This window comes from Pongo abelii, chromosome 16, assembly GCF_028885655.2.
Source record: "Pongo abelii isolate AG06213 chromosome 16, NHGRI_mPonAbe1-v2.0_pri, whole genome shotgun sequence".
NCBI lineage: Eukaryota > Metazoa > Chordata > Mammalia > Primates > Hominidae > Pongo > Pongo abelii.
In genome coordinates, this window is record NC_072001.2 from 18421008 (window position 1) to 18437799 (window position 16792).

The window sequence follows — 16792 nt, forward strand, 5'->3', positions numbered from 1 at the left end:
ATAAGCAATGCCAGAAAACAAGTTGACTTTTGACAATCGGTCAAAAGGTTTCCAATTATTCAAGACTGCTTTTGACTTCTCTTACTATAAGGAACCTTCTTTGATATGGGACTGAAACATGATGGAAGACAGATTTTTACCATATAGGAACATTTTTAGAGAAATTAAAAAGCAAAAAAGTCAGAAATTATTATGTATTTTCACAAAGTTGGGCCAACTTTGCCTGCTTCTCCTGACTTCCCTTCTATAGCCTCCACAAATCTGCCTGTGCTACCCATGAGATAGCAAGACCAACCACTCCCCTTCCTCCACCTCAGCCTACTCAATGAGAAAATAAGAATTAATAAATTATGGTGACCAACTTCATAAATAGTAAATATATTTTATCTTTCTTATAATAATAATTTTATATTTTTAGCTTAATTTACTGTTAGAATACAGTACATAATGCATATAACATTTAAAAGATATGTTCATCAAATGTTATGTTACTGGTAAGGCTTCTGGTAAACAGTAGGCTATTAGTTAAGTTTTTCAGGAGACAAAAATTATACACAGATTTTTGCCTTTGTGGGAAATCAGCACCACTAATCCCCACATTGTTCAAGGGTCAACTGTAATACATAACTCATATAAATATATATATTATATACATAGTAATCCAATACTCAAAAATACTAACCAGGGAAACACGCTTTTCCTGAGAAATTAATATTTTATTAAATTGAAAATATATTGTGTTTTCATTAGTTTTCATTAGTGACTCCTTTTTGTGAGGTCATAATAAAATCCAAAATAAGGTCCATGTGGCAGTGGAACCAGCAATAAAAAATATTTGAATAGCTAGATGAGCACTGAAATATGACACCCAGAAAATATCATGACAGACAATAGCTGGATGTAGAGCGTAGAAAGCAGTCAAGGAGGCAACAGATGACATAGTGGAATTTGGGTAGATTTAGGTGGATGACCAGAAGACTGGAAGACACAATATAGGGAAGTTAAGGCAGACTGTTGTGACAGAAAAACGATAGCTGAAGGTGTCATTCCTACCATGATCATTTAAATTGTAGCAATGGGTTTAAAGCAGGTGTGGTGATTCATGTGACCACATGAAAAATAAAATCCCCTGGGTAACCACATCAAACGTACTCCTACACTCTAGGGAACATACGGGGAAGGAAGCCGATGGACAGTAGATCCCTACAGAGGTTATACAGTAGGCTTGTGGAAAGAGCAGATTGTTTTGTTCAAGACAGAATTAATCTTTTATACTTTTGCTTTTCTGCACAACAAGAACATTATTTAGCTACTATGTATAAGCAGTTAAATTTGATTTCTTTGGTTTATAATAACGTTAAGCATGGTGTGTTTTTGTAATTCTAATCCAGTATTTTAAAGATTATTAAAATTATTATCACAGTTGTGATTGTGCATCCCATTTCATTTTTTTTTTATCCTGATACCTACATTCTGACCTCAAGTTTCAATTTTTTTATAAAACTAGGTTTCTTCTTTGCTCTGGTTCTCTATGTTTCTGTTTGGATAATGTGTCCCTTGCATGATTTTGCCTTCTAACTAGAACCTTAAATGGATCTTGGCACAGAAACGTTCGATAGTTTCTCACTGTTATCAGAGAGTACATCTTTATAATTCTGTGTTTCTACAATTCAAAGAGTCATCAGCCTCACTAGTCTCCATTATTTTTTTCTATATAACTCCAGCCATTTCCTGCCCTTGATATCAAATCACTGATGTCTTGCTGGAATAACCTGCTTGATACCACCAAGTAAATGCCATGAGCCTACTGATTAATTCAAATTTCCCATAAGTCCCCATGCATGTCATATCTCAATGATTAGGTCAGGTTCAAAAAGAGTACATATTTTTTTTTCTGCCAAATTCTCCTTAATTAGTACAGGCTCAGTTATAGCTTCTGGTTTTAGCAGGCAGTTATAGCTGCTGGAATGCAGATTTTAAAATATCCTCTCTGGGATATGTTATGTTTGGAGTAATTTCTTTTTCAGATGCCATTCTTGAAATCTATCAAAAGGCTAACTTAGAGATGACTGATTTTATCTACTATGCTACTCCAGTATTTGTCATGCAGAGGAAGTGTGACCATGTGCTTGCTCATATCTTGACTTTCACTGTGTTATTTTATTTGTGGTTTTTTGTTTGTTTTTTGTTTTTGTTTTTTTGTAATTGAGTAACTGGATGAGGGTTGTGGACTTCTATGAAGATCTAGAAATGGCTATCTTATTTTTTTCAGATAAAACTGGATGTGTGAGTTCAAAGGTCTACATTTTGCATTAGGAGGTAGGATATTAGTGTTAACTTTGTTACCAAGGCATATTTTACTTTTTCATTTTTGAGACAGGCTCTGACTCCATTGCCCAGGCTGGAGTGCAGTGGTGGATTATGGCTCAGGCTCACTGAAGCCTCAATCTTCTGGGCTCAAGTGCTCCTCTTACCTCAGCCTCCCAAGTGGCTGGGACCACAGGCTAGTGTCACCATGCCTGATTATTTTTTGTGTTTTTTGTAGAGATGGGGTTTCACCATTTGCCATGGTTAGTCTCGTACTCCTAGGTTCAAGTAATCTGCCCACTCCACCTTCCAAAATGGTGGGATTACAGGTGTAAATTACCCTAAGGCATATTTTTCAATCAAGCTTTTACTTCAGCTTTGCTCTTGGTCTAAAATTTTTGTTCTTTATCTCGATATGCTCTTGTTTGAGAACCTTGTAGGAGATGAATCCTATTTGGTGCATAAACCCAAAACAAAGTAATCTTTAGCAAGACTGCTATATACAGAACACAGCTCTGTGACTGATAGTAATGACACTCAGCAAGTACAAAGTCAAAATGCAGATATAAAAGTAGCAGTTACTAGTAGTGGGATTGATATTTTTGATAGAAGAATGTATCAGAGGCCAAGATTCTAACCAATTTTTTTCTGAATTAATTTTCAGAGAACAGCTGAATTGAACTAGGGAGACATACATTTGTTATGAATAAATCTGGCAGCAGGAATGTGTTCAAACTATGGAGATATGATATACAGTGAATAAATTTGTGGTTAGCAAAATGATGTTACAGTTTTATGATAATAAATTTCTTAGTATCTTGCACAGTGCTGGCGTGAATTAGATATTAAAACTTCCTACTCCCAAATTTAGCAATACATTATTAGAAAATGTTAGTCAATATTTACCAGTATGTATGCCCCAAACATTTTGCAAAGTATGGGAAATGCAAATTTTAAAAGTCATTGTCTTTGCCTAAGGTCTTTCCATTTTATGAGGGAATAACATCAAGAATGGAGAAAGAAGAGCGGACAGTGTTGGATAAAAGTGACATAGAAGTGGAAAAAAGTATGAGGAATAGAAAGTGTACACAAAGCAAGAAATAACAACAGTGATGAGAAGAAAAAGGAAAGAAGCATAGTAGTGAATACTGAAGAGGCGAGAGGATGATGAAAAAGAAGGATAAATAGATGCAAGTGGAGGATCAAGGCAGAAAGGAAAAACAGAGAAAACGTTAAGGGCAAATTAGACCAGAAAGGAGGACTAAAGGGAACAGGACTACAGCCAAATGTTTCTATATCTGCTATAATTAATTCATTACAATAGATGATACATGCTTTTACTCTAATAGGTTTAGTAGTAACTGATTTGAAATTATTAATATATATATAATTTTGAAATTTGTTTTAGAAATATTAAATTGGTGGCAGCAAATAAATGACCACTATGTAGAAAAATAATCGTTAAAATTTAAAAGGATAAATTCTTGACAGAAACCTGCTGCAATAACAATCGCTATCTTATGTAACAAACACAGAACTTCCATTAGCTCCAATTTAAATCAAACTGACATGTTTCACTCAGAATTTGTTATGACTACTAAACGTTCTTGTAAAATTATGTAAGAAATAAATCTTCTTTATGAAATAGCAGTCATATTCCTGAAATAAAATGTAGATACCAGGTTGTTTTACCCACTCCACCCCATTGGAGATTGATAATTAATTATAAAATATGCATACATGCACAATAATGCAATTAGCACATATAAGCATATTACTCTTTATCCCTCACACAGACGTGCACACACACACACACGCACAACCATTCATGCACACACACAGAGTTATTGCATATGGATAATTTTAATTGTTGCTACTCTTTTCAACTGTCATTACCACCCTTGTGTCTTTTTCTTTATGACTAATTGCTCCCCACTGTTAGAATGGAATGAAATCTGATAATCAAAAGAGAAACTTCTTGAGGTTTCTCTCCTACGTTCCCCATATCCCTCAGCAAATTTCATCTTTAGTTTTTTTAAGCTAAGAAAAAAAAGATTAGAGAGCATCTCTGTCTCCTGACTGAAACAACATGCATTCATCATCGTTGCACAGTAAACATGTCGCATTGGTCCAGCCCCAAACATTGCTTATTTGTACAGCCTTGGCCTCTAGCAGTGGGTACAAACTAGGCCCAGGTATGGTTTTGTCCTGTGGATCTAAGTACTTCTGCTGCATTTTCAGAAATTCCAAAGTCTAAAATTGTCTAGTGAAAAGGAAAGACATGCAATCTAAGTCGTTATCTTCAGTAGATTGTCATTTCAGAATATACTAAAGCATGTGCAATGAGTTGTTCGTTAATATCAGGAACTGACAAAGTCTGGAAATGTGCCTAGAAATCAAAATCTATCATAATGCCATTATAAAATATATAAAATAAAGGATCAGGAAGTAACTGCTGCTACAATGAGAAAAATAAATGTCGTTTATGATTGTTTGCTAAGTCTATTTCTGAAATATTTTATGATTATAAAATGATTGACATGCAAATAATTCTCATGATTTTCGGGTAAAAGCTAAAAATTAAATTATATTTATATGACCTGAATCAAGACAGTGGAATAAAACAGTAAATATTCATGAATGTACACATGGAGAGAAATGTATTTTTTTGTTTCCTAAGATTTGACTGTGTTCCCTGAAAACCCAGTGGGTTGTTTTAAACTGGCAAGGAGGAATAATCCAGCTTGTTTATGATGTGGCAGCCCATATCAGCATCCTATTCCACGCAGTCCTTGAAAATCTTGAAAATGAACACATCAGCATTATCATTACCTAAATATACATCCTATGTGAATTTATACAGCTAGAATGTAAGATTAATATGAACAATTCAAAAGCATCCTTCCCTTCCTAGAAATTAATTTATATTACCCTCTTATATTCATATCTTCCATAGTATAGTAAAGGTGCCTTCTCACACTTTTCCCCCTATCTTGAGCTTCTGCCTTCCTTTGTTTTTAAACTAAGTTACTCTCTATTTCCTGAAAATGCCTCCACTTCTAACACTGAGTCTTTACCCACGGAGACCCCAAACCCTTCATATATATTAACTCATCAGTTTTCCTAACATCTGGATACTTCTTACTTCTCTAATCTCCTCAGTCTTCATTCCTTCTCAAGAACCCTACGTGGTTCAAATCTTGCTAGACTGAGTCAGGCATTCTCAAAAGGATATTATTGTCCACAATGCGGTTACGATTGGCTCTTGAGGGGGAAAATATTCTTTAGAATTACAATAGTTTGGGCCGGGCGCGGTGGCTCACGCCTGTAATCCTAGCGCTTTGGGAGGCCGAGGCGGGCGAGTCACGAGGTCAGGAGATGGAGACCATCCTGGCTAACACGGTGAAAACCCATCTCGACTAAAAATACAAAAAATTAGCCGGTCGTGGTGGCGGGCACCTGTCGTCCCAGCTACTCGGGGCTGAGGCAGGAGAATGGCATGAACCTGGGAGGTGGAGCTTGCAGTGAGCGGAGATGATGCCACTGCACTCCAGCCTGGGTGACAGATTGAGACTCTGTCTCAACAACAACAAAAAAAATTACAACACTTTGGGTCTCCGCAGTTTAACACTATAGGACAAGATCTTCATTGTTAAAATTTAATTTCATGACAGAATGGTGGTGATTTTATAAAAGCATCTAAAAGGGATCCTGGTAGGGAGAGGAGTGATAATAAAAGAAGATTGGGAAACACTGGGCACAATCATCATCCCAGTTGCCCTCAATATATTTGGAAAACTCTGTACCAATACACATGTTGTTGTATCTTGCCCGGACCCCAAATCTATGTTATCCAATGTGGATTTCTGGTTTCCAACATTGTTCCTTTATTGCCATAAACCAAGGAGTGATAACCATAAACCAAGAGCCTCCAATTTCATTCCTGTAACACTGAAGTTATTCCTTTCAAGTCTTCCCTATCATTTCTCAGAGTGTATGTTTTCCCTATTTTTCTTCCTCTTATTTTTCCCCGGCACAAGCAAATAAGTAGCTTTCTATTCTCTATTGAAAATATTGAGTATCTAAAATATGACATATATTTTAATATTCATTTTTATATAATATCTTATTTAACCATCACAACTCTACTGTGATATATACAGTTTGTTCTCCTTAAACAGCTGAGAAATATCCTCAGTGAAATGAAGTAAATAATCCAAGAACATACTGCTATATAATGTTAGAACTTGGACATATAGATCTTCAAACTTGAATATAGGTAGATAGATAGATACCTCTATAGACACATATCTCCACTATATGTATATGTATGTGTGTGTTTGTGTGTGTATATATATATATATATATATAAAATATATATATAAAAAATATATATATATAAACTGATTCTATATAACTGATTCCAAAACTTTGCTCTTGAAATATACAGTTATGAGGCAATTACCTAATCTTATTTTTCTCCCCAATTTAGTCAAATTGCTTTAATTTTGACTGAGATCTCTATGCTTTTGGATGTATGTGGCCTAACACATCTCAGGTAGGCAGCCTCCATAGCTCATCTATTCCCTCAGTAACTATGCTGCCGAAATCTTGAACTTCCAGACTTCTCCATCACAACCCAGAGCACACATACACACACAAAATGTATGCTTAGTCTCAGTCTATGTCCTATTCATGGAACAGCCTTTTATCCATTGTTGCTACCTAGAGCCTTCTGACATATTTGGGTCTTGAAGTTTGTCAGCTGGTTGACATACCACACCTCACTTCCCATGTCATTTAACACCTTCCCTTCCCAGGTAGCAAACTCCCTCTTGCTACTTCTTGCTTCTCTTATTATTAAAGAAATATATTGAATTATTTTATAGGATTTATAGTGAAATATTTGTATTTCCTATAATGTAAATAATGTGTACACTTTCCTTTCCATTTTTTAAAAATGCTAATATTGACAGTGGGTTCAAGTGTTAGCCTAATCTTCTGCAGCATTTCTCATAATTTTGGGTAGCCATTGATAATAATTTTTTGTGTCTACAATTTCATTCGTGGTGCAATATGTTGATACTACAATTCTATTAATCTTTTTTTCTTTATCAGCTGGAATTCTTAATTTAAAAAATATTTCATCAATTATTTAGTTGCAGTTGTATAAGAATATTAGGATGAATGCTAGAGTTCTTCCCTTTCTTTCTCAGTTTACAGAATGCATTGGTTACCTAGTATTCACCAAATGTGATTAAGGAATTTTTATTAAGTAAAAAAATTATCACTTTTTATCACTAATTAAGGTCAATCAATTTTTCAGTAACTTCCACTTGTTTTGCTACTAAAATTGCCTCTTCCTAACAATAGAATCCTCTTCCAGTTGTACCATGAGAGTTTTTGATATGAAGTTTTTGAAATCTTCGTTACATTTTTAGGATAATAAGTTGCTTCAGACCAATTCTGTACATTTTTTGCACCGTATCCAGATTTAATCATTTATTTGGGGTCCCTGATTTGTTTTAATGTAAAATGCTACATAAGAGGCTACACTCTGCTTGCCAAGGTCATCAGTGTTACTGGGCTTGTCATTGTTTTTAGGCTTTTTAGAATATGAGGCTTGGAAACATATGGATATAAAAGATAAAATATTTTATGTGTATAATATTTTTTATTGCCAAAGCCAAACTAACAAAATATTACCACCAATAAATGTACTATGGATATTGAAATAGTGATATTTAGTGGTGAGATTTTTTTTCCTTTTGAACCAAGCACTTTTTTACCCACTCCTCCAAAGTCAATCTTTAAACCATTCATTTCCAACATGGGAAAAATTATATTTCTTTTTATTTATATGACAGTGTTATGATGACACATTTATAAAAATGTGAAAATGTTTTAAAAATTAAAATGTTGCAGTCAGCTTTTAATTATCAGAAAGCAGCTTCTTCTTTGGTATATCCTACCTTTGAGAATTATTGAGGAAACTTCTAAATGATTTATTTTATTGGCAAAACTTTCTGAAAATGACACAGACGCAAAAATAAACAAAATCTTTAAACAGAGTTAGCAACCAAGGAGTGTGCATGACAACCAAAGTCAGCGCAATCCCTGCTGACATGTCCTTTGTCCAAACATGAAGGGAATAATTAAGGTGCATATTGATTTCATTGCAAAAAGCAGAATACTATTTTGTGCATCAGACTGCAGCATAAGACTCAGGACCTGTAAAGACCATGCAGAACAACGGGGCCATCTGTAGATGAATGTTTGATGACATTTTTGAAGCACCTGTGATGACATGGGTCGTTCACCCAGACTCCAACTATCTCACACCCTCACTGGGGTTCAGCTGAGTAACTTTGAAGCAACCCAATGAAGAGCTATTATTGACATTTTCTAAAAATAAGACGTGAGAAAGGAAAGTTTCAACAAACGTCTTCCATTCATTTCAACTCAATAAACATTTTTGAAGGCTCACTAATGTGCACTGTCTTTGCTGCTCTATGCATCTCTCTCATCTATTAAATGTTCATCCTGCTTCAGATTCCTGTCAGATGTATCCTTCATGCTGCTGATACAAGAATGTTTTTCAGACATACTCCTGGTAGGGTCACTTCTCCACCTAAAATCCCCAGGATAAAATTCAATAACTTTAGCAAGATATAAAATGTCATTAATTATTTGTTCCCTCCATCTCCTCTCATCATATCTCCTACTTATCCCCATGCACCTGACATGCAAAGCTATTTATATGTCTTCTGGTGTTATTCTCACCTGAGTCATTTGTGCAATGCTTACATTATAGCCTCTTCCTGAAATGGCCATTCTGTCTTAAATGGATTATATGCTAATTGGCTTTTTGATAACTCACACATTGCCTTCTACACAGAGTCTTCCATGATTTTTCAAGCATGCTTAAATATCTGTGGGTTCTTTCTATTAGAATGTGAGTGATTAAAAGGCAGGAGGCCGGCTCATAAGTCTCTTTGTATAACCACCCCCTACTTCTGCAACAGTACTAGGTAAAATAAAATGTAAAAAAAAATTAATGTTTTATTTAATTACTCAACCAACCCTACAATATATCGAACAGCTGCCATTCCATTAGAGTCCTGGGTATCTCAAAGACTTACTCAACATCTCCGTTTCAAGGGGATGTGAAAGAGAACATTTCTTAGTAGAAAGCTTTGTAATTATTTGAAAAGCAAACAAAGAAAATGAAGCACAAAATGGATTACATGGAGTAGTTTTATACTTGTCAGAAAGAAGATTGATTTCTGAATCTTCAGAGTGGCAGTTCATTATTTTATTGATTTCTAGTATAAGTGAGATATCCAAATATAAAAGCAAATAACAAAGGGATTCCATAAACAGATAAATATTATATTTGCATTGACAGTCTTCATTGTCTCATTGCTTTTGAGGGTGCCAAGACATAATCCAGGCTGTCTTCCTACTCAAGCCACTGGAAAAGCACTAGACCTGGAGATGTAGGTGACTCCCAAAGTGAAATAGCTGAATAATAGCAGAAACTGAAAACATCCCTTGGTTTCTGAACTATTAATCCACTGTGCATTTTACTAGAGTAAGGGCTATCAAATTATAAATAATATATATCACAGTAAAACACCTTCATTAAATATTTTGTTTCACAATAAAAAAATTCATTATTGACCAGCATTTAATTTTAGATTCAAAATTCATAAAAATATTAGGTTATACTTTTCTTTTTTGGATAGATATTTAATACCTATTTTTAATTTTTTCAAATTGAATTATGTTTTAGACCTTGTATGAACAGCTTTATAGTTATTTACAAGAGGTAGCCTATTTGATGGTCCAGTTAAGAAAGCTGCGTTTAACTTACAGCACTGAGTAAGGTTAGTATGTTACAAACAAAATTAATGAGGGGAGAATGGAGCAACCAACTTTTTATATAAGAAAATAGGATTATTTGAAGAGAAGTAAAAAATCAAATACAAATGATCAAAAATGTCACAATAAAGAAGATTTGAGACAGAAGAAAATGGAAATGAGAGACATTGTGATGTTCAATACTGATTATAAATATTAAATAGAGAAGATATAAAAAATGATATTGATATATATACTATGGCCTGAATGTTTGTGCTCCCTCAAATTTCATATTAAGTGTAAATTAGGTACTAAAACTCATATAGATATGGTATTAGGAGGTGAGGTCTTTGGGAGGTGAAAGAACCTCTTATGTAATTAGTGCACTTATAAAACAGGCCCAGGAAAGCTCCTTTGTTCCTTCCACCTCATGAGGACACAGGGAGAAGGCATTATCTGTGAGAAAATGGGCCCTCACCAGATGCTGCACATGCCTGCGCCTTGATTTTGGATTTCCCAGCTCCCAGGACTGTGAGAAATACATTTCTGTCGTTTATAAGCCACCCAGTCACCCAGCTGATGTATTTTGTTACAGCAGCTTGACTAGGCTGCAACAATCTGGTAAAAACATAAGAAATTATTTTTATCTCTGAAGGAATTTTTTTTTTTTTTTTGAGACGGAGTCTCACTCTTTCACCCAGGCTGGAGTGCAGTGGCGAGATCTCGGCTCTCTGCAAGCTCCGCCCGCTGGGTTCACGCCATTCTCCTGCCTCAGCCTCCCGAGTAGCTGGGAATACAGGTGCCCGCCACTACCCCTGGCTAATTTTCTGAAGGGACAGACATCCACAAGAGGCTCTCCCCTGACGATGCAGATTTTGTGGATGTCCCCCACACCTACATGCATTCCTTCAGCTTGAGCACTGGTATTTACATGCCCAGGGGCCACATTGACGTCTATCCCAATGGGGGTGACTTCCAGCCAGGCTGTAGACTCAATGATGTCCTGAGATCAATTGCATATGGAAGGGAGTTCCCTCTTTTCTGCTTTGTGTTTGACTCAGTTTATCCCATTTCCTTCTAAATCAGCCAGAGCCTTTAGTGCCGCAGGCACTATTTGTTCATTATTCTCACCTCTCACCACAGTGGCCCTCCAACACTGTGTTTAATGTATATCGTTGTCCTCCAAGACTAACTGACCTAGTCGTTCCTGCCCTGGTTTCTCATGCTTTAAGGTTGCAGTTGTTATTAGTTGTTTTCTTTCTTTCTTTCCTTTTTTTTTTTTTTTTTGAGAGAGAGAGTTTTGCTCTTTTTGCCCAGGCTGGAGTGCAATGGTACAATCCTGACTCACTGCAACCTCCACCTCCCTGGTTCAAATGATTCTCTTGCCTCAGCCTCCCGTGTAGCTGGGACTACAGGCACGTGCCACCATGCCCAGCTAATTTTGTATTTTTGGTAGAGATGGGGTTTCACCATGTTGGCCAGGCGGGTTTCAAACTCCTGAGCTCAGGTGATCTTCCCACCTCGGCCTCCCAAAGTGCTGAGTTTACAGGCATGAGCCACTGTGCCTGGCCGATTAATTTCTTTTTATGACAAAAGGAATACACACATTTGTTGAAAGAGAAATCAAGCATTATAGACTTGCATAAAGCAAAAGTGCACTCCCGCTCCCACCTCTACTTCCTCTCTTCAGATGTAGCCAGTATGAATGCTTTTGCGTGTATCCTTCTAGTCTTCTTTCTTTGCAAATTTATTTGCATTTGCATGCAAATTTTCCCCCAAATCACATTGTTCTGCAACTTTCTTTATTTTTATTTTTTTCAGCTTCATTTTTTTCTGTAATAATATATTATGGATACTCTTTTTCTTTTCTTTTCTTTTTTTAAAACACAGAATCTTTTTTTGTTGCTGTTGTCGTTGTTTTGTTTTTGTTTTTGTTTTGTTTTGAGATAGATTTTCACTCATTGCCCAGGCTGAAGTGCAATGGCACGACCTCGGCTAACTGCAACCTTTGCCTCCCAGGTTCAAGCAATTCTCTTGCATCAGCCTCCCGAGTAGCTGGGATTACAGGCACCCACCACCACACCTGGCTAATCCCAAAGTGCTGGGATTACAGGCGTGAGTCACTGTGCCCGGCCACATCCTCTTTCTTTCTTGAGACAGGGTCTTGCTCTGTCACCCAAGCTGGAGAACAGTGGCACAATCATAGCTCACTGCAGCCTCAACCTCATGGACCCAAATGATCCTCCCACCTCAGCCTCCCAAGTAGCAGAGACCATAGGTGTGCACCATCATGTCTGGCTACATTTTTTATTTTTGTAGAGATGTGATCTCACTATGTTGCCCAGGCTGGTCTCAGACTCCTGAGCTTAAGCCATTTTCTCACCTGGGCCTCCCAAAGTGCTGGGATTACAGGTGTGAGCCACCATGCCTGGCCTTGGTATTCTTAATAATATGTCTTGGAGATTGTTTCATATCATTATATTTAGAGCTACCTCAGTCTTTCAACAACTGCATATAATTTCATTGCATGAATGCATCATAATTTATCTGGCCCTTATAAGTGGACATTTAGGGTTTTAAAAAATCTTTTTCAGTTATGAACAGTGCTACAATGAATGCCTTGTCATATTTTTAAGATGAGTTTTAGAGCCAACGTACTAGAAGATGGAAGGAAGCATGTTTCTCACCCATTCCATTTCAGACTTCATTTTTAGGGGAAATTGTGCTATTTGGAGAACCACATTTGGCTTAGAGGTTCAGGAGTACTTGGATCCTACCCTGGTGTAACTCTTCCCTCCCCTACGTCTGGGCCGATGAGAGATGGAGAAAAAAAGCAAGAACCCTCATTCTTAGAGGGGCTGAAAGCCTAAAGCCGTGCTCTCTGGAGGACACCCCTTCCCCTAAGCCAGGGCTTCTCTTTGACGTTTGGGACTAGATAGACCTTTGTTCTGAGGGCTGTCCCATGCATTGGAGCATGTTTAGTAGCATCTCTGGTCTCGACCCACTAGATACCAGCAGCACCTTCTCCCTAGTTGTGACAGTGTCTCCTGGCTGAGATCTACTGCTCTAACCCAACGTGGACCTCAGAATCGTACCACCCACAGGCTGGCACAGGGCAGGAGCCTGAGGCACCAGAAGTGCTTGGCCCAGAATAGAAGTGGAAGTGAGATGACCAGGCTTAGCACAGCAGGATCAGCCTGTCCTGCCAAAGCAGGCTCATGGAGACAGGGGTACTCCTGAGGGCCCCAAGTGCACAGCCTTTTCATGGTGGTGCCCCCCACCCCGCCCATTGGCAAACGTGGCCCCACGACACCCTGGAATCTATCCAAACATATAGTGACCTCTGCAGGAAGGATGGGTGGGAAGCCTGGGAAGATCTTGAGGCTATATTCATGCATGCGCAGAGTGAACCAATGCACCCGCCGACCACGGGTGGCCTCCATCAGAATGGAGACAGTAGATGTGAACTTTGCTTCCACCTCAGGGTCTAAGGACAAAGCTGCTGGAGCTGGCATTTTTTCCCCCACACTTCTGGATCAGGCTGTTTTTGAGTCCATGATCAGCCTGCATTTCTTTAATTAACTTGAACCAGGGGTGATAGATAATCTATACCCTTTTTCCTTGGATGGTTGGTCTTCACTTTTCCCCTGGTTGGCTCCTAGGAATTATGTAATTTTTGGTATTCATCTGATTTGTTGCTGCGGGACACCAAAAGGGAGGAACTTGGCACTCAGACATCAAGGTGAATGTCACAAACAGAGGCCAGTGGAGGGTGGAGGCTCCCAGGGGAGGCACGGGGTACAGATCACAATGTCAGGCTTAGGCTTTCTGATAAAGCTCCCGGTTGTCTTGTGATGGGGGAGGGGAGAGCTGAAATCAGGATTGTGAGCTGTGACTGAAATATCTGCAGCAGCTCCAGGTAAGAGAGGCCCAAGACCTAGGATGGCAACAAAATCTCCCAAGATCTAGCCAGCCAAGCAAGCCTCTATTTTCTTCATGTTCTTCCCAATCCATAAAGATCACAGCTTTTGCCAGCCATAATCCCCGCCTATAATCGCAGTACTTTGGGAGGCCAAGGCAGGAGGATTGCTTGAGCCCGGGAGTTTGAGACCAACCTGGGTAACATGCGAGACCCCATTTCTACAATAAAAAATACAAAAATTAGCTGGGTGTGGTGGCATGCACGTATAGTCCCAGCTACTCAGGAGGCTGAGGTGGGAAGATTGCTTGAGCCCAGGAGGCAGAGGTTGCAGTGAGCTAGATCACACAACTGCACTCCAGCCTGGGTGGCAGAGTGAGACCCTGTCATAAACAAAAACAAAAATAAAAACAAAGAAAAAAAACCCCACAGCACACAGCTTTTAAAGAGATGGAGTGACAAAGATCACACAACAAAGAGTTAACAAAAGAACTGGGTTGTAGGGCTGGGCAGCAATTGAAGCTGTTTTTCCTCCCAGATGATTGGACGCCTCACCTTTTAGGGATGAGGGGTCCTCAGGGGCAGGGTCTGGGTATGAGTAGGAGAGAAGCCTCCTTCAAAACCAACTTTCAGAGAGTTGGATGCTTTTTCTTTTTGAGATGGAGTTTTGCTCTGTTGCCCAGGCTGCAGTGCAATGGTGTGATCTAGGCTCACTGCAACCTCTGCCTGCTGGGTTCAAGTGATTCTCCTTCCTCAGCCTCCTGAGTAGCTGGGATTACAGACACACCACCACGCCTGGCTAATTTTTTAATTTTAGTAGAGATGGGGTTTCACCATGTTGGTCAGGCTGGTCTCAAACTCCTTACCTCAGATGATCTGCCCGCCTCGGCCTTCCAAAGTACTGGGATTACAGGCATGAGCCACAATGCCCGGCCAGAGTTGGATGCTTTTTGGAGAGGAATGAATTTGGATTAGGCATTCACATTTATTTATGCCCTTACATGTTAAAGAAGGTGAAACTGAGGCCAGGTGCAGTGGCTCACACCTGTAATCCCAGCACTTTGGGAGGCTGAGTCGGGTGGATCACGAGGTCAGGAGATCGAGACCACCCTGGCTAACATGGTGAAACTCCATCTTTACTAAAAATACAAAAAAAATTTAGCCTGGCGTGGTGGTGGGCACCTGTAGTCGCAGCTAATTGGGAGGCTGAGACAGGAGAATGGCGTGAACCCAGGAGGCAGAGCTTACAGTGAGAGGAGATCACGCCACTGCACTCCAGCCTGAGTGACAGAGCAAGGCTCTGTCTCGAAAAAACCAAACAAAACAAAAAACTCAAGCAAATTCGATCTGAGGAAAAGCCCAGTTCTCAGTGATGAGGATTCTGATCTTGACTTTGATATCAACAAATTGGAACAGCAGAGCAAGGTGCAAAGCAAAGGACATGGAAAACCAAGAGAAAAGTCCATAGTAGATGAGAAATTCTTCCAACTCTCTGAAATGGAGGCCTATTTAGAAAACAGAGAAAAAGAAGAGGAATGAAAAGATGATGATGAGGTGGCAGATACTGATTTTTCTGAAGATACTGATTCTGATGAAGATGAAGGGGGACTGTTTGGAAGTAAAAAACTTCAGGTAAAGTTTTGAGAGAGGAGAGAGCACTTTCCTCCTCCTCAAATTAGCTTTTGTTCTGTTTTTCTAGGAGAGATGTAATTGTGGTTAGAAGATTTGAAGCTAAGAAATGTTGTGCTCTATCTTATCAGTTATAAATGAATCTGTACTTCCATTCAGTTTGTGTTCCAGTTGTTCTTATAACAGTTTTATGGTAATGTTTTTAGTTGCCAATTTCACCTAATAACTATTTTTGGTTTGTAGTGTTATTAAGTTAGAAAGTAATGTAGACATACAGTATACACACAAATATATATGCATGTGTTAATGATGTATTTTTCTATTCCTAGTTAATAGTTTTAAAAACTTTTTATTTTTGTCAGATAAAAGTTCCAGAAATATGAAGTACAAAGATTTTTTTGATCCAGTTGAAAGTGATGAAGACATAGCAAGTGATCACGATGATGATCTGGTTCAAACAAGATGATGAAATTGCTGAAGAAGCAGCAGAAGAACTAAGCATTTCTGAAATGTATTTAGAACCATCCTTTACATTGTTAGCTGGAATTGCCCAATCATGTATTGGTACTTGTGGTTTTCACATATGTTTGTTTTAAGAAGTTAGATTCTCTCCTATCAGATATTCTCAAGATAGCCAGAGGAAAGTCTGGATTTAAAGGGACATTAGAGATCATTTAATGAAGAAAAATATTACTGGCAGTAGCAATCAAACCTTTCTTACCAGGAACTTTGATTTGGTTTTGTGCCCAAAATATCCTGTTATTTTTGTGAGATAGGAGGTTTGTATTATAGATTGATGAATAATTTATTTTCTATATATTGGACACTTTTTGTTCTGTTTCTTACATAGCATGTCACTTAAATGATACCTTCTCTTCCTCCATACCTGAATGATTTTGGAAGTTCTGAGCATTTGGTGGCATTAGGCATATAAAAGAAGAACTTTATTAAGGGAAAATATGTTTCCTTTTGTTTTTCTAATGGAAAGCAGTATATTTTTTTTTTGTAAGAGTTTTGGTAGTGCAGGGATGGAGATGATGACCTGGAAGAAAGTGAAGACAGTAAACAAGGTAA